At 40.5% G+C, this 12,315-nt stretch overlaps 1 non-coding gene across 1 annotated transcript; it reads left to right on the plus strand.

Moving 5' to 3' along the window:
- The first annotated feature begins 9,885 nt into the window (after window positions 1–9,885).
- LOC141644451 (small nucleolar RNA R71) lies at window positions 9,886–9,992 on the plus strand. The gene has a single exon (XR_012544068.1). It is a non-coding gene; the product is annotated as a small nucleolar RNA R71 (small nucleolar RNA).
- Window positions 9,993–12,315: the final 2,323 nt, after the last annotated feature.

Here is a 12,315-nt window from a genome sequence, read left to right on the forward strand (position 1 = left end):
GGACATTGGACCGTCTAAATGGAGTGTAGTGGATGATTACAAACATAATCATTACACTTTATTCTTCCACAAGTTATCTTATGTCTTTTGCATGTGATATGTAATTGGACATAAAATAAGACAATTTCCACACTCCACTATTTTCCCTACTCCACCCGCCACTTCCTCCACATATACTCCAAATTGTTGTTCATTTTGTACACTACTTCACTAGTGCATTTTGCATGTGAACAAAGTTGGTACATCTCTCTAAAATTAATATGAACATTATACTAAGCTTGTTAGTAATTAAGAATAATTATTACTAAGATTGTTAGTAATATTTACATATTATCAAGGGTAATCTTATTAATATCTAGTTAATATTAGTAAGGTTGTTGGGTAAGTTCTTGGGTGCTTAAGAAAGGAGGTGTTCTATTTTGGACACTTGAAGATGGATGATCTTGCCATTTATTTTAAGCTCAAGAACAACCAAGATGGGTGATCTTGGTTGTGCCCAAATACTACCATTTCTCAATGTAAGGAAAATCGTTTTCCTCCTCTTTTATATTAATATGCTTTTATATTGCATGCATGTTACATAGATCACATAAACACAAATTATCAGATAATTTGACATTTAATTAGAGTGTCTAATTAGGATCTATGATCTTTCATGCGACACGAAATAAAATGGCCCTTGGCCCGCTGAAAAAGCTTATGTCACCTTGCTCTTACGTCTTGACAATTCATCATCGTCATATCATCAAATAAATTGAGTTGTATTTTAGGAGTAAGTAAAGCTCATGCTTATTTTCTAAGTTCACTACAAGCTCTTGCTTAGAACAATTATTCTTTTACATTTACTCGAACTACGCGCAAAGGTTTGATTTTATTTCCTTAATGAATATGTAGACAATCCTTCACAGGATACAACCCAATATTTTAATGTAAATAGAAGGACATTTGCATTCGCATTTGAAATTCGACAAGAATAACAATAGAGAATGCAATAGTTTCATAACTATTTAATCTTTTTATTCCTTTTGTTCCATAAATAATAATAATACGCCACATAATATAAAGTGCTGAAAATAAATGTTAGGCTAGGATTCTAAAAACCCCGCCATTTATTACAAATAATAATAATAAATAATACTACGACTTAGGCCACTCTTCCATCTTTCCCTTGCCTTTGTCATTTTTATCGTACTTCTTATCTCGACCACGAGTCGGGCGCTCCTGTGCTATCTCAGACCTAATCACCAAAGGTCTCTCTCGCGGTCTAGCCTTACCATTTCGATCAACCACCATCTCTGCGGCAAGAGCGGTCTTCGGTTTCTTCGACGGATGAACGGCTCGGAATCCGGCCTCTTCCTCCCCCTCAGTCAAATACTTCTGGTTCTCCTTTGCTACCTCACGAATCTTGTAGTCAACGGGCTCGCGTTTCCTCAATTTATCGCGCTCCTCGGGAGTAGTAGCCTTCCTTCATTGCAAGTATGAATCCGATACCCATAAGGAACCAAAAGGAGAAAGTATAAACCACATGTTTCTCTGAGCCCACTTGAGGGCCCACTCTCGACGACTCTCGGTAGTATGTGTCAATGTAGTCTGAGGAACGGTGTCAAGCTTAGGGATCTTCTGCTTAAGGCCTACTTGCCTCATCAATCTCTCCGGGAAGATGCATATCATAAATTCTAAGCCCGGAATGCGTACTGACCGAGTAGGATCTAAGGATGACACTCCAGTGACTGCCTGATATGCCACCATGGCACAATCCATCGGATCAAAGGACCTCCTTCATTCTTCAATTTGTTCTCCCAATAGTTGCAAACCCGAGTGAAGTCCACCATGTAGAGTTGGGTTCTCATCGCAATTGACCGAGCATGATATCCTGACACATTAACTGGGGGCTCGATAAACCGCAGCCTCTCCATCAGCCAAACCTATAAGGGATGACGGGAATTAGTGCCCATATTTCAACCGAAAACGAAAAAAAAAAGAAAAAAAAAAACAAGAAAAAAGAAAGAGAGAAAATGGTTGAAAAACGGTTTCTTACCTATAAAATGATAGGACTCCCAAGATAAGGAAGCTCGCGGATAGCTTTTCTGTTGTCCAGCCCTAGAATAATCTCCCCTAGGCACAGACACGCTGGGCTCTTGCGCAGCTCCATATGTTCAACCAAGCTCAAGTAACAAGGATCCCCTCTCATCTCCTTATCAACATGCCCTTGAAGAACATAACCATGCAGTAGGCAGAACACGAACGCCCTACGCCTCGCCACATAAGAGACAGAAGGGTCTTCCCTGTTTATGAATCGGTCAACAAAGTCAAGCATACGAACCCTTTTTGAGGTCACAAGGCGATCAACCTCAGCTTTACTCAGTCCAAGCAAGTCTCTAGATTTACTTTTATACCCCTGAGAGCTTGAGGGTATGGCGGGAGCATTTTCTGGGTCCCATCCTCCAATAGCTGCTATCTCCTCCGGGAAAGGACAGATATCGCCTCCAGGAAAGGCAAAAACATAGAAATTAGGGTCCCAGTATTCAAGGCAAGCATCCAAAAAGGTTTCACAACCTTCACCAATTTGAGACTCAAGATCGATCCTAAGTTAAAAGCACACATGTCATGCTTCTCGACGTTTGTGAACTCATTTGTCCAATCTTTGAGACGGTTTTCAAAGGCATCCATGACTTCTGAATTTTTCTATGTGAATAGGAGAGTTCTTATGAAATAGACGGAAGAAAGATGGAGGAATTATGTGAATAAAAGCTTCCCCGACGTCTCTATTTATACTAAAAGTTGTTTCCTAATTTCCGTCAGAACTGACCAACTGAGGAGGATTTCTGTGATTTCCCGCTTTGAATCTTTCCTAATTTATTTCGCCTATAATTTCCTATTCTTATAGGTTATTATTTTCGTAATTCCGTCAAAATTACCTTCCGAACACACTTTTCGAGACGACGTCGACATTTTCGCCAAACAAGCACACTTACCCATTTCATTTTATTTTATTTTTTTGGGGGAATCATTTCCCTCCCCGTTTCACATTCCATTTCAAACTTATACATTTCATTTTAAGTTTTTTTTTAGGGGTAGCCCTCCCTACCGTCCGGTCATTTTTTTTAGGGGGTAGCCCTCCCTACCGTCCGGTCATTTTTGGCATTTTTCTTTGTCATTTTCGCTCATTTTCGAGCATTTTTTCGCTTTTTCCGGTCATTTTGCGCTAATTTAATATGTATGTTAAATGCAAATTCTATGTAAATTTCGGCAGCATGAAGGCATAAACCGTCATCTACCAAACCTGTTCTAAGCTAACCTGCAGGAACAAACATACAACCCAGCAGCAAAGGCACTCAGGCCATCATATATACAACCAAAATGTTATATGTACATCAAACTGGGTGCTCTTGCCCAAAACAAGTGCTAAAAAATCCGAAAATGAAGTCCAAAATGTACAAATATATACAAGACAACCGACGACAACAAAAGCAAAGACAGCTACTCCTACCCGCCACCTCGCTCGCCGACCCTCGCCTCGACAGAAGCAATCTCAACATCTGCCACCTCAACCTCCTGCAAAATTCAGACGAATACTTTATTCGACTATCATTCGTCATTTGTCAAAAAAAAATCAAAAAGAAAGAAAGTACAGTACTCACCACAACCGGCCAGTACGCCAGCCTCTGGTGAACGAACGGAGAGTACTCCTTGCCAGGAAAAAGAAGAGCGTCACCACCAATGCCCGCCAAGTTAGCCTCCCTCTCAGCGTCGGAAGGCTCCCTGAACATTGTCCGAGGAGGATCGATGGGAACCGTGAAAGTGTCACGGGAGCACTAACGAGTCAAACGCTCGCCCAGGTACCACACTGGTCCCATGGACGTCCTCAGCAGCAGCCGACTCGAGCTCCTAGGTTGAAGGACCTCAGCCACAAAAGGAGGGGCGTCGCAGTAGTCCACCCAAGGCCTGGGCACCCACTAAGACAAGCAAACAAGAGGTCATTCTTATGATCGCTTCTAAGAAGCAATGAATAAACAATGAAGGAAAAGTGATCAAAAATACTTACGTCACTCAGCTTCGGGGCATTCACGCCTCATCGACAGACATCATATGAAGAACGCTGGCTCTTCCTGTGACACATCACCCAGTCCCTAACAACTGGGTAAGCCCTTGGCTCAGGCTTCGTCCTCTTGGGCGCAAAGCCCGGAAAGTAGGAGTACACCCACGCCTGCAAAACAAGACAGTCGATGATGATCTTTCATGACTCGATAAAAGCAAAAGAAGTATGAGGAGAAGTAATGATCTTTCATAACACAAATAATTATACCTCCAGCAGTAGCCCAGGACCAACTGTAGCCGGAGAAGTCCCCTTCTCCAGCATCTCAGGACGAACCATGGCCCTCATGTAGCGAGTGAGGACCGCAAAACCTGGAGTGACCCAGTCCCACCGACCCAGGTCACTCAAGTTAGAAAGGAACGGAAGAAGCTTCGTCGATAGCCTCTCTCCCTTGTCTCCGAGGTAAAGCGAAGACAAGAACCACCAGAGCCACAAACGAGCTCTCTGCTCAGCAGTGCAAAGAGGAGGAGCCACCTTCCTCCCGTCCATCGTCACCAACGCCGGGGTCTTACCCATGAAGTAATCCCTGACGTAAGTGTTCGGCACTAACCCAGGAACGCTGGCAGCACCCTCTGCCAAGTTCCAGCCGATCAGCCTCCTGGCTGTTGGAATATGTGTCCTCCGACAATAATGCGATCACAACTGTCGATCATGATGATCACATGTTTAAATCTCATTTTAAGAATACATGTGGGATGTAATATTTTACAGTCAACTGGTCCACACATATTGGTAATGATTGGCTGACTAGAGTTTGACATTATTGTCGATGCAACGGTGGTGATCAGTTGATCCCCTTAGGTCATACCTATAAGGGAAATACTCTTAATTGATTATTTAATTAATATTATGCCAATACGAGTTAATTAAATTGCTTAAAATTGACGGGTGATTTGTGAGTGAGATTAACGTGTCTTATTATAATTCGATTAAATTGGATACGGTCTAAGTAATCGAATTGTTTTATTATTTGGACAAAATTATTGTTTACAAAACCATTTGAAATTGAAATTGAATGAATAATTTATTATAAATGCAAGACGTTGTAATTTATAATTTGATAAACCGTTTTGGCACAAGTAATTACGAATTACGAGTCGATTTTGTATATGACATATTTTATGAGTATGTTGATTTTTAATATGTTAAAAATACACTACAATTTCACATGACAAGTAACATGTCACATTTGTCACAATTGACAAATGACAAAATAAAATGGACCATCCATTTTATATTAAAAGTGCCGAAATATGGAGGGAGTTTAAGGTGTATATTGTGTTTTTATTTTTGAGTGGAAAACACAATGATAAGACCTTGCTTGTAGCCTTGCATGCCTATTCTTTCTTGGGTAGAAAAACAAGCTCATGCATAGGGCACCCTTCCCCTCCTCCAACCGGTTTTCCAAGAGGAATTATAGAGGTTTTCCTCTACTTTTTTTCATTCAATTATTCAACTTATATTTCTAGTGTAAGAAATAGAAATATTCTCTCTACCATTTTTGTGAAAACTTAGAGAAATAAAAACACACAAATCTATCCTCTCTTGGCCGAAATATCAAGAGGACAAATTAATATTTTGTGTCATTTTATAGTAAGACTTATATTATTTCTAGTACAAAATAATATTAGTTATTAAGAGATTTCCTTGGGTATTTGATGTGACCATAATTAGCGCATATTTAGCCCCCGAATTAGCCTTGTTCCCATGCTTTTTAGTGCTTATTTGGGTCATTTCTTATCTTTAGTTCTTTGTTTTGCATATTCTTTGAGATTTTGATCCCTTGGTAGGAAAGGAGTAAGAATCTTGCATTTTCATGGCAAAACGAGACTAAATTGATCGAATTCAATGACCAAGCATCAAGGAGAGACAAGATTAGAAGGCCTTTGTACATATTATAGTAGAAGAGCAAAGTTGAGGAAGGATCCTTGAATCCCCAAGGAATTTATGAAGAAAAGGGAAGAAAAGAAGAAGATTTGTTGCTGACTGATAATCCGAGCGGATTGTCACCAATCCGTCCGTCCCAAAGAAGACAATCCGAATCCGCGGCTTTGCCTTAATCCGCTCGGATTCCACCTCCACAATCCGACCGGATTCCCCAGAATCCGCTCGGTTCCAATGCCGAATCCGCCCGTCCCGACCCTATTCCGCCCGGATTCCAAAGACAAAGACGGATTGTCTTCTCCAAGCTACGAAGAAAGAAGCCCTTCTCTCGAAAAATACCGGGTCCTCCTTGCTCAACTTAAAAAGTGTAATTACTAGTTTAGCCCTTAGTTAACCCTAATGCATCCTAATGCATCCTCCCTAATTTCCACTATAAATACCCCATTAGTCTAATTAGAGGAGCATGTTCTTCTTATCAATAATTAGGGTAGTTAATATCAATCAAATCTCTCTTTAATATTGTAATCAAGTATTAATCAAGTTTTAATCCAAGTTTTAGTTCTTTAATCTCACTTTTGTTCATCCTCTATTTTGGGTAATTGAAGATTATTTGGGTTATTGTTGGGAGATTGACAACCTCTCAATCAAGCATTCAAGTACTTCTTTTATCTTTGCTTTATTATTGGAATCATTAGTAGGTATAATCTCTTAATCCCTTTTTAATTATTGTTAATTACTTTCATTTATTCATCATGTTTCATATTGTTGGTATGATTGACAACCTTGCTAGCATGATCAACATGATAATGAGTGAGTAGTCTCTTAGCTAGGGTTAATGGGTGATTAGGGGAAACCAACATGGGGAATGATTCATGCTTAAATTAATATGCTTTCATGTTTTATTTGCTTGCTTGTTTTGATCTCAACTCATGCACATGTTATATTTGATGAAATGCTAAGCCTATGAATCCTTGCATTTACTATCATCTCCTATCTTTTCAATGAGACTTGTAAGACATACCCCAACTCGAGTCTCATTAGACCATGCATGTTGTTGAGTAGGGAAGATTAAGTCGACTTGTAGGTGTTGTACAATCTAATCGATTCGGCTCCGGGACCCAAACTTTCCTAGGATTGTAAGATATAACCCAACTCAATCCATCACAACAATAATTGCTTGCTTATAATTTGAGAACATGTTTGTATGATCATATCCCATGATTCCCCTATGATCCCATGACACCCTAGTGCCTTTAATCAATTGTTTACACCCCTTTAATTCATCTTGCTTGTTTATTTTCATTGCTATTTTAGTTTAGTGACCTTCTACATCAACCCAATTTGTGACACCCCTTAGACACCACTAGTTGCAATAGAATTCTCATTTCAATACCCGTCCCTTGGGATCCGACCTTTACTTGCCTCTTTACTAATTGTAGAGTTGTTTGTGAAGCTATAAATTGTGTTTTGATTCGACCGTGACCCAATGACCACATCTTAATTTGTGAACACTTAGCGGGATCGGCGCCATTTTTGATGCGATCCCGCTAAGTGTTCACAAATTAAGATGTGGTCGTTGGGTCACGGTCGAATCAAAACACAATTTATAGCTTCACAAACAGCTCTACAATTAGTAAAGAGGCAAGTAAAGGTCGGATCCCAAGGGACGGGTATTGAAATGAGAATTCTATTGCAACTAGTGGTGTCTAAGGGGTGTCACAAATTGGGTTGATGTAGAAGGTCACTAAACTAAAATAGCAATGAAAATAAACAAGCAAGATGAATTAAAGGGGGCATGTCTAAGGTGTTGTTGATGTTGCTCAACACCTTGAAGAAGTAATCAAAAGCTTGTTCATTATCATGGTAGAGGTTCTCAATAGACCGTGGCCCTTGTTGTTGGTCTTGATCGATGGCATTACCAATGTAGGGATTAAAAATCCATTCAAATTCGTCGTCCCAAAGACCACAAACTTCATTGAGTTGATCATTGAAAATCGCTTGCTTAGATGGAGACAACTCTCCCAATTTCTTCTCTTGGCCAATGAGGCCATCCTCTTCTTCCTTGGTTGATTTTGATGAGCTTTGCAAGCTCTCCTTGTCACAATTCACTTGCTCTTTGAATGGAGCATCTTCAATTTTCTTCTTCCATTGGAGTTCCGATTTCTTCCTTTCATCCTTTCGGCTATAATGATCAATCATGAAACATGGTTCATGCAAACGAGGAGCTCTCATAGTCTTGTCAAGATTAAAAGTTATGCTTTCATCTCCCACTTCTAGAGTGAGCTCACCATGTTTCACATCAATCACCGCACCGGCGGTATGTAGGAAAGGTCTTCCTAGGATGATTGGAATGTTGGAATCTTCCTCCATATCAACAATGACAAAGTCCACCGGGATGAAAAACTTCCCAATTCGCACGGGGACATCTTCCCATATCCCTAACGGTGTCTTCGTCGATCTATCGGCCATTTGGAGTGTGATATTGGTGCATTTAAGCTCTCCCATCCCCAACCTTTTACTCACCGAGTACGGCATGACACTCACACTAGCCCTTAGATCACATAAGGCTTTGTTGATCGTCGTGTCGCCAATGGTACATGGTATTGAGAAGCTTCCCGGATCCTTTAACTTTGGAGGTGAACTCCCTTGAAGTATTGCACTACTCACCTTAGTGAAGGCGATAGTCTCAAGTTTCCGGATCGACTTCTTTTTTGTGAGGATATCTTTCATGTATTTCGCATAGGCCGGCACGTGATTGATTAATTCCGTGAAAGGAATTGAGACTTCCAAATTCTTCACAATTTCCATGAATTTTCCAAGTTGATCATCAAATTTGGGCTTAGCTTGACGACTTGGAAAAGGGAGTCTAATCACAATGGGCTCCTTCTCCTTGGCCTTGTCTTCATTTTTCTTTGAACTTTCTTCTTTTGATGATTCTCCATCTTTGGAGTTTTACACAATTTCTTCCTTTTCACTAGCTTCCACAACTTCATCCTCAACTTGCTTCTTCGGTGCTTCATACCTTGTACCACTTCTCAAGTGAATGGCACTAACCGTTTCATGTCTATGGGGATTACTTTGAGGTGGTAATTGCCCCTTTTGTCTTTGTGAGCTTGAAGATGCTAGTTGAGTCAATTGTGTTTCCAACATCTTGGTGTGAGCTAGAATGTTGTTGATGGTGGTTTCCTTTGCTTGGCTATCTTTTTGCATTTGAGTGAAAAATTCTTGTTGATTCATTTGCATTTGGAGGACCGCTTTTTGGACATCAAAACCTTGGTCATTTTGGTGATTGTATGGATTTTGATTTTGGTAACCTTGGTTTTGATTGTAAAAGGGTATTTGATTTTGGTTTCTCATGGGTGGTGGAGTGTATGTTATTTGAGGGTTTTGAACATTTTGGCTTTTTGTATGAGAGGTTTGGATGGAATTTGGTGTTTTCATTGTAAAAGTTGGAATAAGGGGTGCCACTCTTGTATGCTTGGAAAGCATTCACTTGTTCATTTGTTCCCCTACATTCACCTTGGTCATGTCCCAAAGTTTCACAATTCTCACATATCCCACTTGGGATTGATGAGGATGCCGTCATGGCATTAACATGATGCTTTGATGATTTTGAGTTTTCCTCAAGTCTAGCCATAGCTTGTTCAAACTTCAAGTTGATTGTGTCAATGTGAGCACTAAGTTGAGCACCTAATTGAGTAACGGAGTCCACTTTATGCTTTCCTCCTCTAGTAGCCTTGCGAGGTCTACTATATTGTGAGTTATGGACCGCTATTTCCTCAATCTTGTTCCATGTTTGATTGTCATCAACTTCGGTGAACATTCCATTTGATCCCATATTGAGAATGTTCCTAGAATCTTCATATAAACCATTCCAAAATTGTTGTACCAAAAACCATTCGCTAAGTCCATGGTGAGGACATGAGCGACAAATTCCCTTGAACCGCTCCCAAGCTTCATACAAAGACTCTTCATCCCTTTGCTTAAAACCCGTAATTTGAGCTCTTAGCATGTTAGTCTTTTCCGGTGGGTAGAATTTTTTGTAGAAAGCTAGAGCCAACTTCTTCCAAGAATCTATTCCAAGGGTGGCCTTATCAAGGCCCTTCAACCATTGCTTCGCGGTGCCGATTAAGGAAAAAGGAAATAAAACCCATCTAATTTGGTCTTGAGTCACGCCCGTTTAAGAGATTGCATCACAATAGTCGCAAAAGGTTTCCATATGAGAATGAGGGTCCTCACTAGGCATCCCCCCGAATTGGCTCCTCTCAACTAATTGGATGAAGGCGGAATTGGCAATAAAATTTCCGGTTAGATGTTGCGGTGTAGGAGTACCATTTGGTAGATTCTCCTCGGTGGGTACGGAGTGCGACGAGAATTTAGGCATTGTAGGTGGATTTTGTGGGGTATTGTGTAATGGGTTCTCTTCTCCTTCTATTGCGAAAGGATTGACAAACTCACTAGTAGGTTGAACAACTTCACTAATACCTCTTAAATTCCTCCTAACAAGTCTCCTATTGTTCGTCAAGGTTCTTTCGATTTCACGGTCAAAAGGTAACAAATCACCTTGTAACCTTCTAGACATGCAAAATATCAAACAACTCGAAAACAATTAGAACAAACCTTGAGGAGTTTTACTTCCTCAAGGCGAAGAAAGACACAACTAATAACAATAAAAAGAAATCTAAATCAAGTAAACACCGTCCCCGGCAACGGCGCCATTTTTGATGCCATGGGGTTGAAGAAATTTTTTGAAACAAGGGAATTGACATACCCCTCCCTTACCTTGGAATTTTTAAGTTCCTTGAAAGTCACCAAAGTTGAGAATAGGGAGAATCTCGAGTTTCAACTAGCTAATGTTAGTAGACGCATTACCTTTAGGGAATTGGGTGAAATTTTGGGTCTTAGTGATGAACCGAGTTATTTTAAGAGTTATGGAAAGTATGACCCCGAACCTCTTTGGGAGGCAATCTCCGGGAAGAAATTTGAGGATTTTCATGCGAGTCGTGCTCTTTTGGTCCACCATCCGGGCATAAGAGTATGGCACAAGTTCGTGGGTAACACCATAATTGCTAGGAAAGATACCAACCATTTCACAAGACTTGATTTTATTCTCCTTGAATCGGCTTTGAATATCGGAAGAGTACACACCAAGCCTTACAATTCTTTGAGGCTCTTGGTAGATAGATGGCTCAACATTGATTGTGGGAAGAAGGGCACGACCGTTATCGTCAATGGCGGCCTAGTCACTATCCTAGCCAAGCACTTTGATCCTAACTTCAATAAGGATAACAAGTACAAAGCAAAGGAGGGTGGCCATCTTGTTGATATGCATACTATGATTCACAAGTTCAAGTGGGTTGCCCATAACCCCCTTGACACTAAGTATGGATGGCTCACTAGTGAAGCTAGATCGTTCACCTTGCCTTCGAAGATTTGTCATCTAAGCGTCCACCAGACCAATTATCTACTTCCCCTTTCCAAAGAGGCCGAGTATATCATTCAACAACAAAAGGGTGATCTTGAAATGCCCTCCTCTTCCATTGTCATACCACCTTACCCCTTTAAGTATGAAGAGTTCAAGCCGGAAGGAGTTGAAGTTGGGAAAGACTATGTGACTCTTCTCATGCAAGCAATGCACAAGCAAGCCTATGAAGATCGGAAAAATGCCTACTTGGCTCAATATCCACCCCTCCTACACTTAGCTAGGCAAGGACTACTTGATCCATCTTGTCCTTTGCCTAGTTGGGCGGATAGAGAAGTCTTATTTCCGGGTGCATCTAGGGTCGTTTTGGGTGACAATGAGGTTGTTGGTAATGATGAAGAAGTTGATGATAATATTGAGGAAGAAGCAAGTGAAGAAGAAAAGGATGGTGAAGATGATGATGAGGAAGATGAGGAAGAAAGTGAAGAAGCAAATGACAAGGGAAGTGGCAATGTGGCCACTTCTAATGAGGGAAGTGATGGTGATAGCATGATGGAAGATTAGCAAGCCTTGGAGACTCGTACCCTCTCATGGTTTGTCTATTTCTCTCCTTGTATTTTATATAATTTTGATCATTGTTGGAGTAGTCCTAGCCCCATTATAGGACTCACACCTCGGTACCATTAAGGTGTTCTCATTTTATTGTTCCCATTTTCAAAATCCAAAATGACAAATTAGTTTCAAGCATAGCATAGTGTGTGCATGAACTACACCCATCCTTGGACATTAGCAATAGTGTCTCACTCGGTTTGGGGAAGTTAATGCATACACAACGGGAGGTAATCTAAATTATCCTCTCCGTCATAACAAAAACCATGCATCATGTAGCATAGCTTAGTATAGATTGCATTTA

Source organism: Silene latifolia, chromosome 2, assembly GCF_048544455.1.
Source record: "Silene latifolia isolate original U9 population chromosome 2, ASM4854445v1, whole genome shotgun sequence".
Lineage (NCBI taxonomy): Eukaryota > Viridiplantae > Streptophyta > Magnoliopsida > Caryophyllales > Caryophyllaceae > Silene > Silene latifolia.